This window comes from Alosa pseudoharengus, unplaced genomic scaffold (genome assembly GCF_046254945.1).
Source record: "Alosa pseudoharengus isolate Yale_2024_CS ecotype anadromous, Long Island Sound unplaced genomic scaffold, YU_APseudo_1.1 YU_APseudo_1.1_scf_4, whole genome shotgun sequence".
NCBI classification, from domain to species: Eukaryota; Metazoa; Chordata; class Actinopteri; order Clupeiformes; family Clupeidae; genus Alosa; species Alosa pseudoharengus.
This window is the reverse complement of record NW_027468774.1, coordinates 37,226,927-37,254,426: the sequence shown is the minus strand read 5'-3', so window position 1 is coordinate 37,254,426 and position 27,500 is coordinate 37,226,927. Positions and strand designations below refer to the sequence as shown.

The window sequence follows — 27,500 nt, the reverse complement described above, 5'->3', positions numbered from 1 at the left end:
CCATTGAAATAATATGGGGCGTAAAAGTAAAAGGCTTGTTGAGAGAAGATGGGAATGTAAGCCACGAAGAGACATTTGTGGTGATACAAATGGTCAGTGTGTAACCCCTGCTTGTGTGTTTGTGTGTGTGTTTTTCTCTTGTGGCGATACAAATGGTCAATGGTTATTTAACCAGATGTGGTTTATTGGATTCGGTAGGTTCTTAAGGATCACATTACCTCTGCATTATTTCTTTTTTCCCCTGAGGAAGCTGTATCAAAGGGATCTGTCAAGCCATTAGAATAATGAAATGGCAACCTGAGGGTTGCATCAGGGGAAGAAAGAGCTATTCAGCTATAATACAATAATGGCCTCCAATTACCTCTATGATCCTTCTGTGTGAACTCAGTGGCGTCCACAAACTCTGTTTCCTTTTGAATGCCATTAACCACACGCCCGACTGATTTGATTATCAGTTGCTACTTCCTCCTCATTTTCAACTTGCTTACTGTGTTCACACCGTTTACTGTTTAGAAGACACCATTGTTTGTTGTTTAGCCGATATCCTTATGGGTGAAGCATGATTATACTCTCTCTCACTCTCTCTCTCTCTCTCTCTCTCTCTCTCTCTTACTCTCTCTCTCTCTCTCTCTCTCTCTCTCTTTCTCTCTCTCTCTCTCTCTCGCTCATTACTATTGCTTTGGTTAATCAATGTAACGTTCAGCCACGGCAGATTCATTTTGTCGGCTTTAACCCCTTCACCTGAAAGCAAACAATGCTCTTAATTAGAGGATACTTTGGTGAAAGGCCTCCACTTTGTGACCTTTGTTTTGGTCTGGCTAGTCTCATTTTTTTGCTTTGTGTTTGATGTGTGTGTCGGGGTCGGTCCTATTTGATGTGTGTACTGCCTGGCTGCTGACCGGGCAAGGGGTGGATTAAACGAGTGGAGAGACGGGGCTGGGTCAGGGGCAGCCCCACACTGTCCGGGTTTTAGCGCCATCAGGGGTAAATGACGTAAAGGGGAAGCCTTGCCTCAGCATGGTTGTGTGTGTGCTTCTCAGATGTACACTTTCATTATAGACAAGCTATATACCATACAGTGCTGCTGCTATAGTTGGCTCCATTAGCTACTGCTGTACTACACTGTAAGATATGTCTCCTCAGTGTTGAGTGATCAATGCGAGCATGTACTTTTCTATTTGTTGAGTTTATGAGTAGAAATACATAGCAGTCATGATCACTTCTGTTAGCTAATCAAAGCTGGCAGTGGCAAAGACTTAGATTAAGATAAAATGAAAACAGGCGGAAGTCATGAACGTCATCCAGACGTTCATGAAAACAGACAATGTAATTGGCAAGAACGGTAGTGTGGCCGGATTTGTGATATTATTAAACAATTTAAGAATGGGATTTTTTTTTTAACTGATCTCAATCTAATTAAGTTGAGACACTTTCAAGAAATCACTAGTTTATTCTTAAATATACTGTAAACTTGAATTCTTGCTGTAAATGGAATGGAACTGACACAAGCAAGAGTGACCTTTATATCTGCAGCGAAAGTTCCAAAATGAATTTCATGCACAATCATGCACACCCTGTTGGCACACCTTGTGAGGCTGCCTGGTCCAATCAAGTGGTAATACGGTTTTAGCCATGTTGTTTTTTGCACATTCTGGTATGTAGGGATAGTGCTCTAACTGACAGCATAATAATGGGGAAGGGATATAGGGATGAAGAAATCAAAACATTTTAAAGAATGCCATTTCAGTGCTTTTGCAAAACAAAGTAAGGTAGGGCTTCTCACTGATCACAAATATAAAGTATTGCTAGGTGTTCAGTATGTAAAGTGCGGTCATATATAAAGTAAGTGCATCAAGTATGTTCTGGCATAAGCTGAAAGGTGTGAGGCACTGTGAGTGTATAGATTAGAAAAGAGTGAAACAGCAGCAATTTATTGGCTCCTGCTGGGCTGTAGGCGGAGCCTGTCATCTCTGGGTTTCAGCTTGAACAGGTCCTGTCATTACAGGTTGGGCCCAATTGGGATGAGGATAAGAGACCATGGAGGTACTATACAGACCGGCAAAGAGAGTGGCAGTTCCGGCCCCCTTCATTTCGGTGGCTGATGTTAGGCTAGCTAACTCAAAATATACTCAGGGTGGGCTGTCACCATCTTTGAAAAAAAAAATTAAAAAAAAATCCATTCAACATGTGCGTTCAAATTCATACAGCGGCTTACTGTGATGGCTATGCATGCTGGACTTTTGCACAATGGCATCATGCATAGTGTTAAGTCCCGCATGCATTGCTTTAAGTCAGCATGGTCAGAGGCCCCCTGAAGATAAACACACCCTTTGTGTACACCAGTGATGTGGCAGCTAATTGGCTTGCTTGTGAACATGTGGCCAGAAGTGAGCACTCGAGGGACGGCATTTTTAAAGATGGTGGATGCTAACTGGCTGAAGTGAACCCTCCAAATTCTGAGCCACCCCTAAGAGACACATGCCTGTTCTGCCTAACACTGCTGGCTGAATAACTTCACTGAATAATCTTTTTTTCTTTTTTTCTTTCCTTCTGCCTTTCTCTCTCATTACATAATTTTTGTGGAGCTTATCACCAGCTTGTCAGTACATCTTTAGACACCCAACAGTGCACAGCAGAGCTGTCTTTCTGAATGGTTGGCTCTTCTGCCAATCTGAATGATTTCATGGAATGCAAGAGATGAGGAACCGTTTACAGACAGATCAGATGAGCCATTGAGCTCCTATGACACTTGTCAGAGATACACACTGACAAACATGCACACCAACTTCCTTCTTGCACATTGTCATCTCTGGGTCCGGCACGTTGTCTCTTCCTTTCACTCTTCTCTCTCTCCCTCACTCACACTCACACTCACACACACACACACATGCACACTCACTCTCACACACATACACACGTCACACACACACTCACACACAGACAGTCATAAGCACTGATAAACATTTACCAGTGTTCATGCAAACATCATGTTTGTATGGTTTGGCTATTTCCTCTTCACAAGCAGGCCCCTGTAAACAGAAGTAGGCTAGTTGGCTGAAGCTTCTGCTGAGCTGTCTAGTGTATAACAGCTTGTAATGTTACACCGTTAAAGTGTGACATCACAGAGAGGCAGAGTATGCTGGGCCACATCACGCACTGCATTCTGGGTAGAGATCAGGAAGAGGACAGGGCAGACACGTCACTGTTGAACATACCCTCTATGTCTTTTTGGTGCAAGCCCCATTACCCTAATTTCCCATCTATTAGCCAAGGTTTATACATTGATTTTGCAAAATTTCTTCAGCTATGAGGTTAATACATGGGGGTAGTTAATATGGTATCTTTGCTGAGGTAATGCCAAACCATGTCATTTGAAAAAAGAGCAGTAATGTGGAATGCAAATACTCCCATTTGGAAAACATAAACACCAATTTCCCTTATGTGATGCTGTTTTAGCTTTTTCTTTTTACTTCCATGATTCACGTGAAGAGAAGTCTTTTACGAAAAATCGTTGAAATGGCTAAGAGACATATCCTCGACGGCAATGTTCTGGATGCTTCTGGATAGCAGACAGAGTGAGAGAGCCACGAGGGGCCTAGTGGTGGGGGAGAGTAGGGATGGAGCTGGTGGTTCGTTCTCCCTGTGTGAGAGCTAATTCGGGCTGAGCACTGGGACCGCTCGGTTGGTCCCATCCAAACGGTCTTACGCTGGTGAGTCAGCCCAGCTAGGTTAAAAGGATCCTCGGGCTGTTAGTCACACTTTTAATTGAAACAGCATTATTTTAGGACACAGGCTCACTGTGGAAACTCAGTTACCTGAGAGAGAGAGAGAGGGAGGGGCAGACAGTGAGAGAGCAAAAGCGAGTCTATCTGAACCTATCCAACCAGCAAAAAGCCACTAATGCCCTGTCAAAGGCAGCATAATGGACTTGTAGCATTCTCATAGCAATAAGATGGCATGCTGCCCTGACTAGCATGAGCCTCAGCTGTGCTGTATATCTATAGGTAGTTGTCACGTTTCTGCTAATAATGACAAAATTGATTAATGCCCTGTCAATCGTCACTCCAGAGACACCATTTGAACCTCAGCTGACAGCTGATCAATACTGACCCCGACGGGACATGAATGCTACCGTATCAACCCAATCGATGTTAATGTGGCCTTTTTCCCCACAGCCTTCCAGCAAATTCTGTTGGAGCCTTCAGGATGTCACCATATTTTCTATGAGACATACATTTAAAAAAGAAGACCCGTTCATTCATTTCTCTCTTGATCTTATCACAGAAATAGTCGAAAGGGACATCAGAGTGCAAAGCACTCAGATGGGAAGCCTCTAAACGCTCCCGGAAATTCAGTTGAGTGAAATTGTGTTTGTGTAGTTGCCTGGATTTGTCCAATGGATCATAATCATGACCAAGAGAAGCTTCATGGAGGCTACTGTAGCTCATACATTAGCAAACAAAACTGCTACTTGTCTGCTCCTGAGAGATTCAAATAAATGGCAATAGAAGCCTCTATGTGATTGTGTGCATGTGTTTCCTGAGGAAACTAAGGAAGTCAGTAAAACCATTGTCTTGTGTCTGTGACCAGTATGTCTGGTGAAATCTTGTCCCTTCTCAGTGATCCTTGGGAATACATGTGGTTGACCTTCACAAAGACCCCTATGGAGGCTTTCTGTCAACTGCACTGTTAATGTTGTTAGCCATGTGGCCTCCTTATGTGGAACATTCTGGAACATTATTGACACTTTCTCCGAGTGGGTTGTGCACTGTATAAGGAGCATCCAGGCCATGATGATGATGATGACTCAATGCTTTGTTTTCATGGTCATAGTTTATCTGCGAATGCTGTCAGCTTTCAAGTGTGTGTGTGTGTGTGTGTGTGTGTGTGTGTGTGTGTGTGTGTGTGTGTGTGTGTGTGTGTGTGTGTGTGTGTGTGTGTGTGTGTGTGTGTGTGTGTGTGTGTGTGTGTGTGTGTGTGTGTGTGTGTGTGTGTTAGAGAGAGAAAGAGAGCTTGTGTGTGTCCTAGCTGTAAGAAGACTTGGATAATTGTGTTGCGGCACTCTTGAAATGACTTAACCCGCGAGGCTTTTGCCGGTTGCCGTTGCTAGGCAACAGGCTGCTGAGATGAGAGGATGCGCGCTGTCACAGAGTGTCCATCAGCGCGGTGCCCGGCACACCTCATGCGGCCATGCTGCTCCACATACGAGCACTGCCACCGATTATTTTCAGCCAAGTGCTCCTTTAATATTTGGGTTATTGCACCAGTGCGGTTAAATAGAGTCTCCCTACTGGATTGCTCCAAAGTATTTGTTTCTTAATGAGACGGACTGTGATGGTTTGCACTTCCCTTGGGTGGCTTATTGCGTTAGATGAGACTAACTGTAATGTAGTGAAAGGGATAGTGGATCATATTTTTTCCATTCAGAGGCAGAGATCTACAAATGTAGATGACCTTGGTGAATGTGAGAAGTTCATTGCTGATGAAATAATTCCCCCCTTAGCAACACACTACTGTGCCTTGAGAGAATGACTGAGTGCAAGGTAGTTGGGGCCTTTTGTCTGCTTGTGTCTGGACACTACCCCCCCCCCCCCGGTTGCTAAGCAATCTGTAATCTGTATGCGGTATTACATGGTATTTGATTGTCAGACGCATCTTTCTCTTAGCGGAGACTGGGAAGGACTGCTCTGTGTAGAGATGCTGTATGCGCGTGTACCCTAGCACCGCCTCAGGTACAGTATGTTCTGTGAGCAGAATGTTTATCTGTGCTGGCTTCAGGTACAACATGGAGGCTTTCTCTGAACTCCAGAGTTCCACAGGTGAATCATCATCATCATGTGAATCATCAACATCATGCATGTTAATATGGAAATATTAGACTCGGCTTAATATTTAATTCATTACTAGTAATTACTAGTCATTACTAGCCAAGTGTGTAGTAAAATAGCTTCAGGTAGAGCTGCATTGTCATCTGGTAAGCAGTTGGCCCAGGTTTGGTTACTGAACATTGTGACTTCCTGTCACTTGGATAAAAAAACTCCCATAATTTAGCTTTAGCTTTAGAATACTGTACATAGCAGCCCAATGCACTGCAAATGCAGCAAATCCTTTCCCAGTTCTGGCAGGTACAGTATATCCTCTCTGCTCTTGTGTTGTGGTTGTCTCTCCCTCACTTTTGATCTCTGTGTCCCCATACTCATGTCCTGCGGGCTGTTTGTTGGTCAGGAGGGGCAGTTGACATGGCCAAACTGTAGCCCGAGCTCTGCCTGCCCTGCCCTGCCCTGGAGCCTAGTACCAGCTCCTCCACCGCCGTCATCCATCCCACTGAAAGAGCCATAGAAAGCTGTGAGAACATGAGAGAACCGATGAGGACCACTGCATATGTTTATTGTGAAACAATTTCATTCAACAGTGAAGTTGAAGATTGGCATTTACATGTTTCTTTTTATGCATTAGGGTTTTGTGACCGCTTTTTAATTTCAGTGTTTAAAACCAAGTGGTTAAAACCAAACCCTTTTTGATGTCGCACGTCTGTTAGTCAACGCAAAAGTGCGAAAAGAGGATAAAGATTCTTCTCTTTTCTCTTTTTTACTTTTCAATGCACGCTGGCTTCCTTCAGCTCCCCGGGGGGGGGGGGGGGAGTAATTATTAGATGGAGATGGAGCTGAAGCTGCTTTCTCCTTATTATTTATGACACCGGATCTATTAGAACACCAGCAGCACAGTGCGGGTGTATGCACTTGCCTGCCTGCTGTTCCTGCCGACACACACAGTTCTCAGTGTAAGACTGGTGACAAGACACAGACACACACACACACACATACACATTGTGCATCTGAGAAGGACTTCATGGGAAAGTACCCATGTTACTTCTTCCTCTTTTTTCTTTTCAGAATTACATTGATAAACTCTTCATCATCCTGCTTCTCGTTGTTTTCCTCCGTCTCCATCTGTTTTCATTCCTCTCGGTTCCCCCACTCTACCATTCTAGATTATTATATCCAGAAACCTCCTCTTGGTCCTTCTCTCCCCACTCCTGTGTTAAGGCCATTTTTGAATAGTGTGCTCGCTTTGGTTTAGTGAATTGACCTCCCTCCAGCCCAACTTGTCAGTGTTTGCGTGGGTGGATAGGGAGAGATAGGGATTTGTGCAAGAGAGGGAGAGGGAGAAGAGAGAGAGCGAGAATATAGAGAGAGAATATAGAGAGAGAATATAGAGAGAGAATAGAGAGAGAGAAAATAGAGAGAGAGAATAGAGAGAGAGAATAGAGAGAGAGAATAGAGAGAGAATAGAGAGAGAGAATAGAGAGAGAATAGAGAGAGAGAATAGAGAGAGAGAATATAGAGAGAGAATAGAGAGAGAGAATATATAGAGAGAGAATAGAGAGAGAAGCCTGCAGTGTGTAAGAGCTCCTCTTGTCCAGTGTGTCCCTATGCAGTATCTGAAGAGCTTCTTTCCACAGGCTGCCGCCCCCTCTAGGCTACGACCCCACAGATGATCCCCCCCCCCCTCCACACACACACGCGTATGTACACACACACACACACACACACACACACACACACACACACACACACACACACACACACAGTATACACAGTCTGCTCTCTCCTCATTCTTCCCTCTCTCTCTTCATCTCTCTTTCTCTCTTCTCTCTCCATCTCTCTTTCGCTGTCTCTCCCATCCTTGCTGTTTTTTACGTTCTCACTTCCTCTTTTGTTTAACTCATGCCCCCCCCACTCCTCTTTCTCTCTCTCCTTGTACCTCTCACCTTTTCTCTCTCTTTTCTACCTCAGTCCATGACTCTTTTTCAACCTCTTTCTGTCTGTGAGTAAGTCTCATTTTGTGTGATTATGCCTCTGATTTATGGCTCTCATTTTCACCCCTTCTGTCTTTCTCTCTCTCTCTCTCTCTTTCTCTTTCTTTCTGTCTATCTTTCTCTTTCTCTCTCTCTTTCTCTCTGTGTCTGTCTGTCTGTCTGTCTATCTGTCTGTCTCTCCCTTCCACCCCACTCTCTCTCTCTCTATTCAGTCTGTCTTCGTAGGGCCCCCTCTCCTCTCCTCCAGTTCTTCTGTTTCCCCACTCAGAGGTGTCTCCCACCACACCAGCGCTCTGAGCGAGAGACGCCAGAGCCCGATTGGCCAGCCCGCGTCGCCTGCCGGTGTAAATATAGACACCGTTTACAGCTGTCAATCACATCACATCGCATCGCCTCCCCCTCCGACCTGCTCTCCGCTCTCACGTCCGGGGGAGAGAGCCGTGGTCCCGCAGCAAAAGACCTTCACAGAGTGCACGAGTATCACATTACCTACACACTGCCCAGTGATTTTCGTCATAGGTGGGACTATGGAGTCCTTTCAGCGGGCGAAAACGCACAGTAATTCTGAGCTGCTCTCTCAGCCGGCTCGGCTCGAGAAGGGTCGTGCGAGTGTGTGTGTGGATGCAGATGCTGAACCCTGTTGAACTGCGTTCGTTTGCCAGAGGGGATAGCTAGCCTCTTGTCTCATGTGCGCGTGGTGAGGGGGAGGGAGAGGGCGGTGGAGTGGACTCTAGAGAACTACGAACACGGAGATGATAGAGATGGAGATGATGGAGATGGAGATGATGGAGATGCCTACAGTAGATGCAGGTTGAGACTGAGAAGGGATATCAAGAGAGGTGGTGAAAATGTGATGTAGGGAGGGAAAAATGGGGAGGGGGGGTGATGAGGATGGCTCTGGATGGAAGGCTGACTCACTGACCTCTCTCTCTCTCTTTTTCTCTTGCTCTCTCTCTCCCTCTCTCCTCCTCACGTCAGCCTCTCCCTTCATCCCTCTCTTCCTCCCAGCAGCTGCTGGGTATTTTTATTTATTGCGTAGGCAGCCACGGCCGCACTTGCATAACTCCCATTACCACAGGCATAAAAGGTGAAAATAATAATAAAAAAAAAGTGAGTAAGAGAAAGAGAGGGTGAGAGAGGGAAAAAAATCATGAGATGGAGAACTATCGACTCCAGCTCGCTTCGCCACTGAAAGAAATTCCAGTAGAGATTTTTGTGCGCTGGCTCTCTGCGTGAGGCTGTTTTCTGAGTGAATGCTCTTTGTGTTCAATATGCCAAAAGGAGAACACATTAATACAAAAATAAAGTATGGCCGAGAACAGTTCTAGGCGCTGTATGTCAATGTAAAATGAAGATGTAATGTGACAGAATTGAAATGAGTGTTTGAGAATTGCATTTGCTTTTTTTTTTTTGTTGTTCAAGGCTGAACTTGTTTCCATTAAAATGTTGCCTGTCACAATGCAGTAATTGTGATGGGACGGGAGTGAGTCAAATATTATAGCTTGCATCATATTTACTTTTGTTTGGTTTTGGGAAATATTAAATTGTATTCAAGCTAGGCTGGTGGTATACATATTAGCATGGAGGGCATGACATCAGATCTTCTTCCCTATCTGACAGTCGTCTTTGATCTTTTTGAACATTTGCTGCATAGTGGTTAGAGGCCTACGCTATGCAAACCTCACTCTTCTGTTTTCATGTCTGTGAAAGGCCGCCTGTTCTTGAACAGAACACCTGAACACCTCACATTTGTTTGTATGAGAATACTTTTCAAGAGTCGGCTAAGATCTAAAGTTGGTGTGTGTGTGTGTGTGTGTGTGTGTGTGTGTGTGTGTGTGTGTGTGTGTGTGTGTGTGTGTGTGTGTGTGTGTGTGCGCGCCTGTGCCTGCCTGTGCCTGTGTGTGTGCATGCATGTGTGTATGCTTGTTTGTGTGTGTTGGGGGGAGGGGAGAAACTTGACAGGAATTGAGGAAGAAGGTGAGACAGCATGATGGACAGATAAAGAGCACTGTGACTGAGCTAGTGAGGGAAATAGACTTGCAGAGTAGAATGATAGCAAAAGAAAACTAGCAGAGCACTGAGAGGGCACAGACCTCTGCCAAGGCCACGGGACTCTGGTCTAATGCAGATAATCAGCTTTAATACGTCAACATAAACACTCTCCAGAAATAATCATAAAATGTACAGGATATCACTGTGCAAAAGTGCATGTTTTGCCTTGACTGTTGTGAGGACCATACTGTATGTATTTATTTGTTGTTTCCTTTCCTGGAATGTAGCCAGATGTACAGGAAGGGCTCGGAGGGGGGTGTTTTTGAAGGGCACAGAGAGAGTAGGTTTTTAAAAAATAAAAAAAAATGATGTATACCGTTCTGGTTTGAGCTACTTGGTTTTGTTGTTTTGGTGGTGTGGTCTTGTAGGGGTTAAGCTGTTGACCGAGCCCTCATTCCCCACCCAAGTCACTGACAAGCATGCCCTGCCCAGCCCAGCCTATCAGAAGCTGCCAATATGTCAGAACCAATGTGTCAGAACCGGTCCTAGAACCAGCCAGCTCCGTTGGCAGTATCTCTCGTTACGTTACAATTGAATGTTAACAATTTTGTTTTAACATTCAGTTATAACGTTAATTGCATTGTTAACGTCATCAAGCTCACATCCAGTTCCACACTATGTTTGTGGAGAACTACCTCCGCAGACTGTTCGCAAACATTCTCCGAAAACCCAAGGCAAACGGAAAACGGCATGAATGCATTTTTTTTATTAATTGCATGTCATGAGAACATCTATAGGTTATTTCATGAACTCCAAAGACACTGTTTTGAGACTTTGGGTGAGAAATGCATTTCCTTGGTTTGAATACTAGAAAGCAAACAAGGTATACAGATAGAATATCATGGCACAAGTAGCGAGTAGCTAAATTATGTATATAAAATACATAAAAAGAACATTACAAATTACAAATCTGATGGCCAGTAAAATGGTAAATGGCACCATGTTTGACTTTGAAGGACCTTAATAGAAGTCAGAATGTCTGCAGTCATTATTAGTGATTATTGCTCTCAACAATCATGACTTTATTTCTTGTAGAACAAATTATGTTAAATGTAGAACAGATGATGTTAAAACAGTGCTTCCTCATTAGTACCCTCACTCTCACACCACTGAAAGATCACAATGACCTAGTTGGAGAGTGCTTTTAGTTACATAATAACTGACATTAACCAGGATGTGCAGCGACGTGCGTTTTCCAACAGACTTTATTTTAAATGTTCCAAAAGAGCCATATCTTGGCACCAGCTTTAATTGCATTTGAGCACGTTCGGCTTAGCTTTGGCCGTGCCTGGCTAACTGCATACCAGCTCTAATTGGGAACGCAGTGACTTTCTGAATGTGGCTCTGATTTCAGGTTTCTGGTGCTAGGCTGCTGCCGCTGGACAGATGAACTCAAACTCAAGCACACACACACACACACACACACACACACACACACACACACACACACACACACACACACACACACACACACGTACACACATACCACTATGGATGTGAACAGACTTTCACTGTATGTACTTTCTGTATACTGTATGTGTGATGAGATATATATATATATATATATATATATATATATATATATATATATATATATATATATATATATATATATATATGTGTGTGGGTATATATATGTGTATGTGTACATGTACATGTATTTCTATATAGTATGCACAAACGCCCACATAGCCTTAGACACACACACACACGTACACACTGGCACATTCCCCTCAATCACTCACTTACACACACACACACACACACATGAGGGAGAGAGTGAAAATGGCGCTTCTTATGCCTGTGCCCATACCACTCCACTCTGCTATTGAGTGGACTAATGCATGGGTAGGCGCTGTCTATCGATTGGGTCCTCAGCGCCTGTTATTATGTGAAGTTCACATGTGACGCACTGAGCCAGCGCTACCGCTCCCTTTCCCGCCAGCCTCCGGCCGCTTCCTCTGCTAGCCCAGTGGAGTTAACCACCTCCTATTAACTGTCTATCACACACTAACCACTCAGCAGCTACACTTTATATCCGAGTGTTTAGAATGGTTTAGAACATTCTAGAACATTCTTTATGTATAAACATAATAAATGTTTCTGGGCCGATTGAATAGAATCAGAGGGGGTTAAAGCAGAGCGAGAGCCACAAAGGTTCGATGCCTTACACGATAAACTTGTTGGTAATCAAGGATCTCATATAATGAGGAATTCTAGAACCTCATATTTTTGACAAACACGTTGTTTTATTAGAATGTTGTTGGCCCATTCATTCATGTTATACAGTCTATGGTTAATTACATGAGGTCATCTGTACTCTACGGAGGGTCTACTCAAGCCTGTGTCTCATGAATCAGGCCTATAAGAGCATCTGATATTATCATGTTGACAGACACTTGTAAATGTGTCATCAGATGAACATGTCAGTGTGTCGGGCAATCTTCAGTTGGTGAACAGGTTACTCTCATGAGCACTTCAAAAGGCTTCTTCCTCGCTGCCAGACCAGACATTAGCACTGTAACGCTCCAAACCTGACGCCTCTGCTCATGGTGTCGGTGCTGTTGGTGTGCCAGTGTGTACCTGACTGCCAAGCTCACTGCTGCTTGTGGTAGCTCTAAGGAACAAGACATAAGAAGGCTGCTTTCCTTCCTTAATATGCCACTTTCCTTCCTTAATGCCACACATGAGCACTTCAAGCCTCCCGAATTTGACGCCTCTGTCACTGATGTCCTGTTGGGTTTGCCGGCGTGGCGTGGCGTACCTAGCTGCAATGACCTCCTGGTGCTACTGTGGCGTGTGCTGCTGGTGGCCGAGGCTCTCCTCTGCGTGGCTACCGCTGAGAGTGGCCAACGCGAAGGGAGTCCGCTCCGGCTGCAGCCTCATGGATAGCGTGCGCTGCACGGTGCAGTATAATTTGATGCTATTGTTCCGCTCCGATGCGCCTGTGCCCCGTGTCTGTTTACAGTGGGAGGCCAGTGCCAATCTCTCTCTGTTTACCCTGCAGGCCTCTTTAATACACAAAGCACACACTGATTGCAGCGCCGTCAGTTGTAATCCTGAACTAACGATTTGCTTAAATGAAGTTTTAACTTTGCGTTGCAGACAGTAAGTAACAAATAAGCAGAAGGATCTCATCAAATGAGACAGAGACACAAGGAGAGACTATGCAAAGGTGCACATAGCTATACAATGAAAGGATGTCATCCAATTTAAATAGTACCACATAGAAAATCATTGTGTGTTGATATTGTGGTGGGCCATCACAATTAAGTCAATGTATGGGAAACACTGCTGTTTTACAGAAATAGCCATGTTTCCCCATTCAAAAAAGAAATACTTTACTTCATTGTTATTCTTAATCAAAAGCAGTTGTTCACTTTGTGTGAATGACTCTATTGTCCTTGCCTTTTATATTCCAACCGTGGGTTCTTTGGAAGAAAAACGAGAACGTGCACGTATCCTGAATTTCTTACACATGGTTAATGAAACGTGTTGAGGTAGGATGACCAGACAACGCTAGGTCAAGCCTTGCTTTATCACTTATCTTGGAGTTCTTAACTGGCCTCTGCTCTGTCTCTGTCCCTGATGTTTGCAAAGTCAGAAAACATAATGGATCGCCCCAAAAAAACTTGGACATCACGTCAAACATAGCAAAACCTATGTTATGGGCAAAAAACTGACAAGACCCCAATTCAGTTTTGGGGACAGAAAATCACAGATTATAATGCGTAATTATCAGCATCACTTGTAGGCCTCGAACCTCTCACAAAAAGCTCAGTCCCAGATTGATATCTCCACCTTAAGGCATTAACTAATTGTGCCACCATCAGGCAAAAGAATGATTCACTGTATCTTATGGAAATAAAAAAAAAACTTGTGTTGTGTTGTGACAGTTTATTTTGTCAAACGACACTAAGATATACATTTATCATAGCAAAAGATGACTGTTTTTTTGCAGCAGGTCATGACTGTTTGCTGTAGTTTTACTATCAGGCAACTATAAGCCTACTTTTTGTCTCAAGGCTTGCATTCGCTAGCCTGGATACCAGACTCTCTGACTTCGCAATCGAGCGGAAGTTAAATTGGGATATCACCCCTTTACATGGTCGTCTATTTCTCACCCATGTTAAGTTGTTTTAGCTGAAGTTATAATTACAATGTCATGGTCTAAAACAACTGCATGTGGATTTAAAGTTATGTCATTGAGACTCGTGGTTTGACCCCCATGTGTACCTTCAATGCATTAGGTACCTTTGCTTTATTCTTATGGTCACATAAGAATGTTTCGTATTGTGTGTATATAATGCTTAAGAAGTAGGGAGGGCCTTGTCAAATATTCATTGTTTTTATCCAAATGACACGAGTCAACATGCTCACCAGACAAACTGGCACACCAGCGTTGTGATGTTTGGTGTGAAACACCAAATCCTTGAATGACCGTTCTAACTACTAGAACCAAGAACTACCCCAGCGTATACATTGGGCAAATTAACTCCGGTCCGACTCGAACCTGGGTGCCCATAGAGACACCATCGCAGACACCACACCACTGCTAAGGCTCGCCCCCTTGACTGATTGTATTCCGTGTGTGTGTGTGTGTGTGTGTGTGTGTGTGTGTGTGTGTGTGTGTGTGTGTGTATGTATGTCTGTGAAGCTGTGTCTATGCGTTGACAGTGGCGATGACAGCAGTGTAGAGTGTAGATCTGCCTGTGACCTGTTGCAGTGGTGGATCAGAGGGAGTAAGACAACAGTTCACACCTCTTGTGTGTGTGTGTGTGTATGTGTGTGTGTGTGTGTGTGTGTGTGCGCACGTATAAGGGGGTGGGTGACTGGTTCTGTGTAGCTGTTTGTGGGGCTCTAGGTGTGTGTGTTTGTGTGTGTGATTTGCTATTTGCAGCATATTGATGTTTGTTAGTGTGAGCAAAGTCCTTTTAGACAAGTCCCTCCACTCGGCGGCCATATACCAACGTTTTATGGGCACTCATCGGGCACAGTCTTTGGGTCGAACTGCGCGTGCGCAAGGCTTCACGACACCAATCTTGCTCCAGCGGCGAGATCACAACACATGATTGGCACGATGTCTTCACAACACACCATATGATTGGCTCAATGTATTTACATGTCGACGTTTTGCCGAGGAAGGGGTGGGATATGTGTAGACAACGGCCATATTGGCGTGACAAACTAGCCCCATGCATTTCTGTGGAGGATTTTTTGAGTGCTGTGTCTCCTCATTAGAAAGTCTCTGGTGTGAGTGGCTGTGTGAGTGTAAGGCAGTTTTTTTGTTGTGTGTGTGTGTGCGTGCATTTGTCTGTGTGTGTGTGTGTGTGTGTGTGTGTGTGTGTGTGTGTGAAACCTTTTCTAAGAGCACATTTCTCTACTTGATTGACCCATCTCCGGTGCGGTAAAGTGAAAATGTCAGAGAAAAGGTTCTCCAAAGTACACTGTGCAAACCCCCATTATAAAGCGTTTATCTCCGTTGGAGATGATGTTCTGGATTGAGCCCTCTCCCTCTGTCAATCACACGTTGCCATAAAAAGTTCAAAATTTTTCAGGAGGAAGCTTTGCATGTGGCATGGAAATGCTTGACTATTTTCGTCTGTTTTTTTGCATGGCGTCTGTCTTCCCCGTTTTTGCTCGTTCAGTGGTTCAGGTGACATTGCTTTGTGTTAACTAGCCAGTAATGCTGTACGGTAGCCACTATGAAGAGGATTATGTCATTTACATATTTTTACGGTAGCCACTATGAAAGGGGATTATGTCATTTTCATATTGTCCTATCCACAATGGCACTTACAGTATTATCAGTGCTTGTTCTCTGTTGGAACAAGAGACAATAGGAGGTTAAATTAGGTGACTGTGCCTATTTGCTCTGCTGAATGGGTTGCAAACAATGAGAGGAGGTATGAGACTAAGTATATCACTGGTGCCACTGCAGCGTTTCCCACACATCATACATTGACTTATTTGTGGCGGCCCACCACAATATCAACATTGAGCACCACAGAATGATTTTTACAGGTTCTATTAAATTGTGCTAGCCTGGCGGGCCATCCTATATCATTGAAATGTATTGTCTGGAATCGACCCATTCACCTCGCTTAATCCAAGGGGCGGGCAGAGAATTGTCTTTCAAACTGCCTAGGCATGCAATGGGCCAGTGCTACGACCAATCAGAACAAAGAGCAGGATGACATGGCCAGAGCGACGAAAACGGTGAACGGGGAATGACTGAAGTGCATTGTGTTGCTCAACTTTCAAAGAAAAGCACAAGTCCAACTTCTCCAAAGTTGACGCCAAGACTCTCTAACAAAATAGAGCGCTGTGATTGGATGACGTCCACGGCGTCAGCCAATAGAAATCCCTATGGTTTGCTACTAGACGTACAGGCTGAGCAAATTAATTTGCCGCCGCTAGGGTGCGTCTAGATTTCTAGGCTAAAATTGTGCTTAAATCTGGTTAGCATCATAACCACGCTGCGCTAATGTGTTAAAAACTGTTGCATTCAAGTTAATTCTGCAAACCAACCACCACAAATAGAATTCAGTTCTGTGGGAAACACTGGCCACTGTATCATGTTGGTTTACTTGCAAAGCTAGAATGACATGACATGCTACAGGAACTCGCTTGGCTCAAAAAAACACCAAGGATGGAGTCAGGAAAGCCAAGAGTGTTCTTGTCTTTGTGCTGGGAGGTCGAACCAGCAGCACTAGCAAGTGTGAAGACGTCTCTCTCTCTCTCTCTCTCTCTCTCTCTCTCTCTCTCTCTCTCTCTCTCTCTCTCTCTCTCTCTCTCTCTCTCTCTCTCTCTCTCTCTAGGGGTCATAGCAAAGGTCGGGCAACACAGAGTGGAGTGGAGTGGAGCATGGTCGAGGCCGAGCTGGTCTGGTTTAAGGATTTTAGAATGGACTCCACGTCTGTGTCCAGCCAGGCAAACATATATACGTATACAGTACATACTGTACATATACGCATACACAGACAAGCACAGTTGCTTACAGTACACAGTATGTACACATAATCTGTAACCAGTATTTACGCACAACTGTCTGTCTGTCAAAAAGTAACTTTTTTTCTGTCCTGTGTGTGTGTGTGTGTGTGTGTGAGATGGGGGCTGGTTTTTGTTGGGGGGGGGGGGGGGGGGACTTTTGCGGGGCCTGAGGTGGGCCTGTAGGTGTGTGTATGTGCAAGTGGGTATTCAGTAAGGTGGTGTTCAGGGGCAGTGTGTTTGTTGCAGCCCTGGGCTTATTTTCTTTTTTCCAATTAAAATAGGTTAGTGAATTAGCGAGAGGGATAGAATGTCCCTGGCGTGGGATTCTACACATCCGCCTCACATGGACAGTATGCCACGTGTAGGATGGAATTTGGAGATCTCGTCGTAATGCTTTGATGGGCTTAGCAGCACATTCAGATGTGCACATTCTCAATTAAAATATGAGAGGAATATTTAATTTGTATGCCTTGCATGCTCCCACCCCACATATCCCCAAGGAGAGGCAGAGATGAGTGTTCATGCAGTGCAACAATGACGCCAGATCTTTGCCCAGCAGTGCTGGGGAAGGAAACAAGCTTATTTGCAATGTGTGTTGTCACAGAGGGTTATTTCTTTTTTTGATGTTTGATTGTTTTGTGCGGGGAAATTTTGGGGTTCAGGGTTCCTACGCAGTATGGAAAACCTGGACAAGTATGGAATTTGATTTTAGTAATTTCCAGGTCTGGATAAGTATGGAAAAGGGTATGGAAAAATATGTTTCCAGACTATTGCATTTGCAGTACTAATCACTTCACTCAGGTCATAATGAACCATTCCTACTGTTGTGTAGCTTAACTGTCAGTCCCCATCGTCAAGATACAACTAAGATACAACTAAAATTGACCCAGCTAAATGGACGAATATTAAGTGTCATTTTTTAATTCACTTCAGTTGTCCATACCTTTGTTTTCACCGAGTTGTCCCAAACCAGATGTGGCCGCAATGTCAAGAATATGGTCAGAAAAATCTACTGAGAAGTTTGTAAATTTGAGTATAGAAAAAGTATGGAATTTTGAAATGGAAAATGTGTAGGAACCCTGTGGGTTTCTTACCGAGCAGCAGAGGTTGCGTAAGGTCAAGTAGCGGCTGTGTGCTCCTTCTCACCATATGAGCCACAGTCATTCCTCTTTCATTGTTCCCTTCCTCCATTAAGGTCTGTCTTGTGGTGTGACTTGTCGTCCTCCTCTTCCTCCTTCTCTGGAAATGCCATCCAACTCCATCTTCTCAACCCATCTCAAACCACCACCTAATGAGCTTATGAGCACATTATGGCTTTCTAAATGACTTATTATGGGCGTAGAACTCCCCCGCGTTCCCCTTGCGGATTTCACTCATTTCCTGGTTCTCTGGAGGTCTCGCGTAGGCCGCCTCTGGTTGCCTGGCCTGCCCTTCTTGTCTCTGTAATCCCCCTGCATCTTGCACTTCTTCCTGCACTCAGGCCACAGAAACCGCGGCGCCGGCCGCTGGACTGTGCTGGGCTACTCCTGATTGGTTGTCAGCATCACTCTTTGCGCTCTATGCATGTCATAGATGGATAAGTGGGGGAAGTTGATGGGGCACTGTGGTGATGATTATCCATCAGTTAGTGGTGTGTGTGTGTGTGCGTGCGTGTGTGTGTGTGTGTGTGTACAGTGAAGGGGATCTCATTACAGATACACCCCACCCCATCCCTTTCATATACATTCAGATGGGATGATTAGAATGCTAGAGAGTCGTTATGTTTTTGAGAGGTGGGGCTGGTGATGGTGGTGGTTGTGGTGTGCATATGCGTGGGCAGATGCTTCAGTTTGTGTGTGTGCGTGCGTGCGTGCGTGCGTGCGTGCGTGTGCCTTTTGAGAGTGTGGTTAACTAGAGTGTGGTAAGCTACAGTGAGGAGGGAGAGGGTGGAAATGTGTGAGAGCATTAGAGGTGAAATGTAGTAGGATGAGTGAAATGTGTGTGAGTGGCTAGTTTTGACATGCAAGGACGACAGTGTTTGTGTGTGTAGTGAAATGGATGGGTGGGTGGGTGCTTCACTGAGTGGAAGGGGGTGTTTGTAAGAGTGCGTGTGCGTGTGCATGTGTGCGTGGGGGGGGGGTGTAGTTGTGCTTGCTGCAGATGTGTGTGGAAGAGGAGGAATATGTGTGTGTGTTGTGCCGTGTGTGTGTATGTGCGTGTGTGAATATGTAAGTGTGTGTGTGTGCGTGCGTGCGTGTGTGTGCGTGTGCACGCATGTGTGTGTGTGGGCTGTTGCATGTGCGCTCGTGTGTGGGAGTGGGTGAGCACAATAGCAGCTGACTGAAAAAGAATGTGGTTTCACATTTGTCTGTCTGTTTGTGAGTGCACTGTGTGCGTGTGTGTGTGTGTGTGTGTGTTTGTATGTGTGTGTGTGTGTATACCATGCTGGATATGCATGGATGTGTTGTGTGGCTCTTCATTGTGTTTGGCAGTGGCTGCTGCTTTCTTTTGTGTGTGTGTGTGTGTGCATGTGTGTGTAAGGTGCCCGTGCTTATTGATTTCTTTGTGAGCATGTCTGTATGGTATGTGTGGGTCTCTGAACAGTAGGTGTGAGATTGATTGTGTGTTTTGGTGTGTGGGTGTGCATGCAACGATAAAAGACTTCAGTGTGTAGGCTCTCTGCGTGTGTGTCCACCTCTGTACTCATGTATGTGTGCAAGATACCCATGTGTGGGACTCTGAACATTAGCTGTCTGATTTTGTGTGTATGTCTGTGAGGAGGGGGACTGTGTGAGAGAGAGAGAGAGAGAGACTGAGACATTCTGTCTTTTAATCCCAAGAACTCAGCCTTAAATTCAGTCCCCTAAATCAGTTAGTGTTGAAACTAACTAATCCACTAACCCGAAACACAGATTATGTTCAGACCAGCATTGCTTTCCAACCAATCAAAGTTAACCAAGAAAAGCAAAGAATCCTATCTGGAACATTGTAGGAACTAGTGCTGTGCCCATTCAAACATGCCATTCCTGTAGAAAACCAGTAGCCCAATTACATGCCCGCAGGTTTGCATGCTAAAAAAATAGGATGATAGGGAAAAACCAATAGGGCAATTCCATGCAAAGGTCATCCTTACCATGGAAAAAAAAAGTTGTGCATACGCAAATAGAACTGTTGTTAAAATCTTCATTTAGGTCTATATTTTATTGTTTGTAACTGATCTGATTGAATTTGATGGAGAATGACACTCTTTTTACATCATAAATATGGTGTGCAACCATACAGAAACAAAATTTTTCACATGGTAATATTATACATATTTCAAAAGTGGATAAATGGACCCAATGTTCAAACAAATTGTGTCATTTGACAAATTCCAGATTGACAAGGGAATGGTAGAGTAATGTCTATGCTCAGCTTGCCTTTAAGAGCACAACTCCTTACATTTGTAAGGCTTTTGTTTTTAAGTCAGCAAGTTCCATGGCCATGTCACATCCATAACGTTTTATAGGAGAAGTTTATGCTACACATACAGTGTTGATGCGACAATGTCCATAGTGTCTGTGCAAAGCTGATTTATATCAATGTAAAGTGTGATGACCAAATTGTGCCCCTTTCTTACTTTTAAAACCTTTAATGGTGCGTTATGGATGTGACGTTATGGATGTTGCATAATGTGAATTTACAAGACTGGGGACTTTATTATACCTCAAAGCCGATAAAACGTCTATTCTGATTAGTGTAACTTAGTGTTTACAACTGACATTTCAAAGATTATTAGGTTGATCAAAACCACAGGGAGGCCTTGCCTACCCATTAGCAAAACAAACATAATATTAAAATATCCCAGTGATTAGCCTAGCCATAGCCTATTTTCAAGTGGCCTAATAACGAAAATCTGAGCGATTATCTTCCTGTAATTGTCATACTAATGTTGTACAGTAACTGGATTATCGTGTTAGCTGGTGAAGATGGCTGACTTTGCAGCTGGAGTTAACATAGCAACCTCCTTCTGTTGCAGATCTGTTCAGCCTGCCTTTCACGTCTGCTTAACACAGCTTAATTTTAAATGTGACGCGATATGACAGCATTTGAAGTGTCAGGTCCTCTGTAGCTAATACCCACATAGTAACATGAGTAAGGGCAGCAATAAACTAGATGTACCGCATAGCGGTACAAAATATGACCGCCTCTCAGTCCTGCATATTCTCTTCGCAAAAATAAATCACGCTTGTCAATTTGTCTCCATCTCCTACTCCTGCAACTCATGTGCATGTAAATGAGTGTGTGCATATGTGAGTTTGCTTTTGTTTATAAGAGTGTGTGTGTGTGTGGGTGTTTGTGTCTGTGTGTGTGTGTCTGTGTGTGGGCATGTGCGTATGCGTGCCTGTGTTTGTGTGTTGATGTGTGTGTGTGTGTGTGCGTGCGTGTGTGTTTGCATGCCCACATGCGTATGCGTGCCTGTGTGTGTGTGTTTATGTGTCTGCATTCATGTGGGTGGGTGTTTGTGCATGTGTGTGTATGTGTGTGTGTGTGTGCTTGCCTGTCTGTATGTGTTTATGTGTGTGTGTGTTTGCCTGTCTGTATGTGTGCGACTGTGCGTGCGTGCGTGTGTGTGTGCGCATGTGCGTGTGTGTGCATGTGCGTGTGTGCACGTGCGCGTGCATGTACTTTATGTGTGCAAATCACAAATGAGTGGGTATGGGTTAGGTTGATGCGGGCTCTTGAGACTAACATACCATAAATATTTTGTCATCTTGGGTGCAACGGTTCAGGTAGGGCTAGTTATTTAGGGGAGTGGCCACCAAGTTTCATGTTCCCTGGTGTTTCAGTAACCCGGGAATCACTGACCAAAATTGATGACGGTAAAATAAAAAAATAAAATTATTTTTTATATTTTAAATGCCTTGTTGTCCTGATTCTTCCTGTGGATCATAGTGGGCACTGAGGAAGCAATAATTTCATCGCTAGTTTTTCATGATTACTATTTCAATTGTTTCATATCAAAATTCACTACTTAATTATGTGTTTTATGTAGTTTGTCGAGGACTGGTTCAGACACGTCACATCCATAACGTGAAACCGTCACATCCATAACGCCAGTTTTTCCTACATAATGCATTACGAAAATGACGCATAGTTTCAAAAACACACTTTTTGTGTTCATTCAAGTCTCCTTCATGGTACATATATCATAGTTTCGGCAGTTTCCTTCAAAATTCACAGAGTTTGTAGAAAACCTGTAATCTCTCACAAAAGTGTGTCCATTTCATGTCACATCCATAACGCTGATAAAATGCCTTGTATTCTTAGGATGAAATTGATTATATGAAATTTGAGGATTTCTCAGTATTCAGAGGACAGAGGTTGCATTAAAAGTTATGCAAATTAATTCACTGATACTATTTTTGCCCCCACTCTAAGGCATTTTGTTTACCAATATGAGTCCAATTGTCACATCCATAACGCTGGAACTGCCCAATAATGAATACCGAATATTAATATATAATGTATTTGCCTATAACTAATGTGCGGTAAGCAAAATTAAGGCATAGCTGCATGTGACATTTTTACAGATCAAAATGACAAAAGCCTAAAGTTTTGATGTAAGGCTATATGTGTAGCCTATTGAATAACTTAATGATTTAGAAGACAAACCATTTTGTGGAAAAAGGCATTATCATATGGGATTTGCAACGATGTGAAAAATGTTTTGGTCACTTAAGTGACATGTTGCTCTGTCTGCCACTCGGCGTGAGCCTATCGCTCGTTTCAATTTGGGACTTTGCAGTCGGAATTGCCGTTTTTTTTATTCAAAGTTTCAAGTCCAAAGTAGCCTTGGCTATTCGAAGTGTCGGTTTATTGCACATAATTTTTACGTCATTTTATATACGTTTGTTGGCATGTTATTGCAAAGTCTGCTGAATCATTTTATGCAAGCAAACTGCATACAGGGAATCTTTATTGTTGATGTCAGACATGATAATCATCCAAAGATGTTGCATCTTGACCCGTGCTGTGCCCCCTGATTCAGTGCTGCCAAAACTCTGCTTGCCCTCTCTGTCTCTGGTCCTGCACTGTGCTGTGTGAGAGGGGGAGTGGCTACAGTAGAGAGGAGAAAGCCAATGTGTGCTTCTTTTACAGATATATTTAACAATCTTTTGCATTACTTATCCAAACAACGTCAAACTTGGCACTGCACTTACTCGTGCCGTAGCAAGACACCTGTCAAGTCTGAAATCAGTCAGACTAATGGTTCGACAGATATGCAAGCCTGCAGTGCTGTGTGAGAAGGGGAGTGGATACTGTACAGTAAAGTGGAGAAAGCCAATGTGTGCTGCTTCTTTTACAGATATATTTAATGATATATTTTGCATTCCTAATCCAAACAACGTCAAACTTGGCACTGCACTTACATTCGAAAGATGTGCGAATAACAGACAGACAGACAGACGTTCCTGTCATGTATAGATAGATAGATAAAAGCAAAGCACAGCATAAGTTAGACTGCTATCTGAGCGTAAAAGAACGTATCATTTGGCAGAGGTACAAAGCAGAGACTCATCCTCACCAAGTTCATGTACAGGCTGAGACCATTGTCTAGCCATAGAGAAAGGCAGACACAAATAATCATGGTTATTCATAAGGGGAAAAGGGTGTGTGGTCACTGTATGACAGGGGAGGTAGAGTCAGAGGTGCACGTCGTTCTATACTGCAATAAGTATCGGCCCCAAAGAGACCAATACTTTGACATCTATAACAAAATGTATTTTATTTCCATTTAAAATAATTTCTTACCACTGAAGGAGCAGGGGAAATATGCACTTATTTTGGAAGAGGATTCCAACACCTGCTGATTGGCAGCAAGCTGTTTCCTCACTCGGTAACAGGCCCTGGGGCTAAATTATGAAAGAAGTGCAACCTGTCGTTTGCCTGTGTGAGTGCGGGAACACAAGCAATTTGTTGAAACATGTAAACTTAATAAAAAAAAGTCATCAGGTGTCTATGGTCTATAGGTCCTACATGGCTTCCATTAAGCCATCACTACTGGCCTGTGTAGTCCTCAGCACAGCAGACAATAATACGAGTAAACAGAGTTAGTACTTTTTGCGCTCACTTATCTTGTAGCCATTCAACTTAGTAGTAGTGTCTGTACAACAAACATAAACAAAAAACATGCTTCAGGACAGTGTTGGTGCTGTCACTACCATTAACTACCCCGCAGCCTACTATAAACATTTGCCGAAATTCCCTCGATCACCTGTATTTTTTCGGTATTAGAGTGTAATGCGCATGGAGTAATATAATTATGTAATACGCGACTTAAAAAAACAAGCCTGAACAGGACAAACATATGGGCAAAAAAATAAATAAATAAAAAAAATCGCCATTATGTATTGTCCATCTGCTGCGACTGTGTGAGTGCGTTTGAACTGCATTGGCACCTGAGCTCCACACATGAGCCGGTGCTTGTGCCAGTGCCGGGGCCAGGGCTCTGTGCGTCTCTCCCCAGCTCTCGATGCTCGCTCTGCGGGCAGCCGCACGGGCAGAGCCGGCCCCATATGGATATTTAATGGCCTCTTTAATTATAGAGAGCCAGAGATCGGGCTCGCTGTGAAGGCAGCCTCACTTGCTGCTATGTGAGCCAGCATCCCCACCCCGCCCCACCACACCCTCCTACACCCGCCTGCCCGCCCGTCATCCTGACCTTTCAAACAGCCCAGGGAGAGGCAGGGAATCTCCTCCTGGGTCACTACACCAGAGACCCAGAGAGAGAGAGGTGGAGAGAGATGGAGAGGAAGGGAAAGAGATCGAGTCATGACCTGGGTTATGGCACAGTAGAGTAGGGCAAGAAGAGACACTGAAGTAGAAGATGATGAGGGGGAGAGGGGGAGAGGGGGAGAGGGAGGGAGAGAGAGGGAAATTGACAGCCAAGTAACCATTATTATATCTAAGGGTTTTCATTCTTCTATCGGGGAATTTGTCGCTGGCATAAATCACTCATGAGGTGGGAGTTTCTCTGTCTATCACCGTGGCCCTAAGCGTTGTCCTAGTAACTGTGAAGTCTACTAGTTTGGTGGTAAGGAAATGACTGCGAAGCATTCTGGCTGTTTTTTCACTGAAAAGAGCAAACTGCTCGCTGCCATATGTCCAGCAGCCTGCTGAGGCTGAGACGTACTCCTCTGCCCAATCAACACCCACTCTACTGCACTTCCACCATCCTCTGTTCTTTCCTCCTCTTTCTCTCTCTCTCTCTCTCTCTCTGTCTCTTTCTCTCTCTCTCTCTCTGTTTCTGTGTGTCTATCATCCTCATTCACCTGTTACTTTCCTCACCCCTTTCCCCTCCCAGGCACACATTCTCTTTTTTTCTCACTTCCTGTTTCTCTCCATCTTCTCCCTCTGTATCTCTCTCTTCTCTCTCTCTCTCTCCCCACCCCCTCTCTCAGCTGTAGTATCATTGAGGTGTGTGGGCGTGTGTGTGTGCGTGGGCGCGTGTGTGTGGGCGTCGTGTCGAGCTGTGTGGGCAGGGGTTCGGCGCTCTTGGCAGCGGAGAATGCGCACTCGCTTCTGATCCCTGCTGAAATATTCCTACCTGTGCTTCTCATGTGGGAAAATGCACTTCGCTTCCGATACACTGCAGCGGCATGCACAGCACAACACACACACATACACGATACACACATACACACACACACATACATGATACACACGATACACACACACAAACACACACACACGATACACACAATACTGTACACACACACACACACACACACACACACACAATACACACACACAATACAACACACACACACACACACACGAACAAATACACACCACAAATATGAAAAGATAACGTAGATAAATAGTCACAAATGCATACACACACATAAACACTCACACACATAAACACTCACTCATTAACTCCCTCACACACTCACACACACTCATCCACTCACTCATTCATCCACTCACTCACTCACACACACACACACACACACACTCTGTGTGAGATTCAGTGCTAGGGCTAGTGTGCTAGGTCCTTTTAGGCAAGTCCCTCCACTCGGCGGCCATATTGCAACTCTTTTTGGGCACTTATCGGGCATCTATTTCAGCAGAAATGCGCGTTTCTGTCTCTGCCCTTGGCTTCTAACCTTAACGTTAGCCCCGTGTGTGTGTGTGTATGTGTGTGTGTGTGTGTGTGTGTGTGTGTGTGTGTGTCGCGTGGACAATCCATCAGGCCAGGAGGGCATGGTGCTGAATATTGCATGAGAAACCAAAGACAGACGAAAATGATGGTAGTGTACAGAGGTGTATACTGTAATGTAATTGGTTGCATAACCACATTTTCTGGGAAGTTTGTGTGTGTGTGCCTGTGTGTGTGTTTTGTACATGTGTATGTGTGTGTGTCTGTTTGTGTGTCTGTGTCTCTGTGCCTGTGCCTCTGTGCCTGTGCCTGTTTGTGTGTGTTTTGTACATGTGTACGTGTGTGTGTGTTTTGTACATGTGTACGTGTGTGTGTGTGCCTGTGTGTGTGTGTGTGTGTGTGTGTGTGTGTCTATGTCTCTGTGCCTGTGCCTCTGTGTGTGTGCCTGTGTGTATGTGTTTTGTACATGCATACGTGTGTTTGTGTGCCTGTGTGTGCCTGTGTGTGTTTGTGTGTGTTTGTGTGTGTGTTTTGTGCATGTGTACGTGTGTGTGTGTTTTGTACATGTGTACGTGTGTGTGTGTGTGTGTGCCTGTGTGTGTGTGTGTGTGTGTGTCTATGTCTCTGTGCCTGTGCCTCTGTGTGTGTGCCTGTGTGTATGTGTTTTGTACATGTGTACGTGTGTGTGTGTGTGTTGTGTACATGTGTTTGTGTGCCCGTGTGTGCCTGTGTGTGTGTTTGTGTCTGTCTGTGTGTCTGTTCCTCTGTGGCTGTGCCTGTGTGTGTGTGTTTTGTACATGTGTACGTGTGTCCGTGTGTGCCTGTGTGTGTGTGTGTTTTGTACATGTGTACGTGTGTTTGTGTGTCTGTGTGTGCCTGTGTGTGTGTGTGTTTTGTACATGTGTACGTGTGTTTGTGTATGCCTGTGTGTGTGTGTGTTTTGTACATGTGTACGTGTGTTTGTGTGTCTGTGTGTGCCTGTGTGTGTGTGTTTTGTACATGTGTACGTGTGTCCGTGTGCCTGTGTGTGTGTGTGTTTTGTACATGTGTACGTGTGTTTGTGTGTCCGTGTGTGCCTGTGTGTGTGTGTTTTGTACATGTGTACGTGTGTTTGTGTGTCTGTTTGTGCCTGTGTGTGTGTGTTTTGTACATGTGTACGTGTGTTTGTGTGTCTGTGTGTGCCTGTGTGTGTGTGTTTTCTACGTGTGTTTGTGTGTCTGTGTGTGCCCGTGTGTGTCTGTTTGTGTTCAGTGGAGCAGGCAGGGTCACTGCTGTTTTATGAGTCATGTCACAGATTGATGAGTGGGGAAAGTCGATAGGGCACTGTGGTGATGATTATCCATCAGTTAGTGGTGTGTGTGTGTGTGTGTGTTGTGTGTGTGTGTGTGTGTGTGTTGTTGTTGTCTGTGTGTGTCCACATGGAAACTGGATATCCGTGTTTCTCTGTTTGTGTGGGTGTTTATGTGATTACTGTAATGTACGATTACCCTAATGTGTCTTTCATTGCACAAA

General features: G+C 44.3%; 1 protein-coding gene across 1 annotated transcript in view; it reads left to right on the top strand.

Moving 5' to 3' along the window:
* Positions 1-27,500, top strand: part of LOC143102518 (protein kinase C beta type) — a 132,085-nt gene that overhangs the window by 5,899 nt on the left and 98,686 nt on the right. The window lies entirely within an intron of this gene.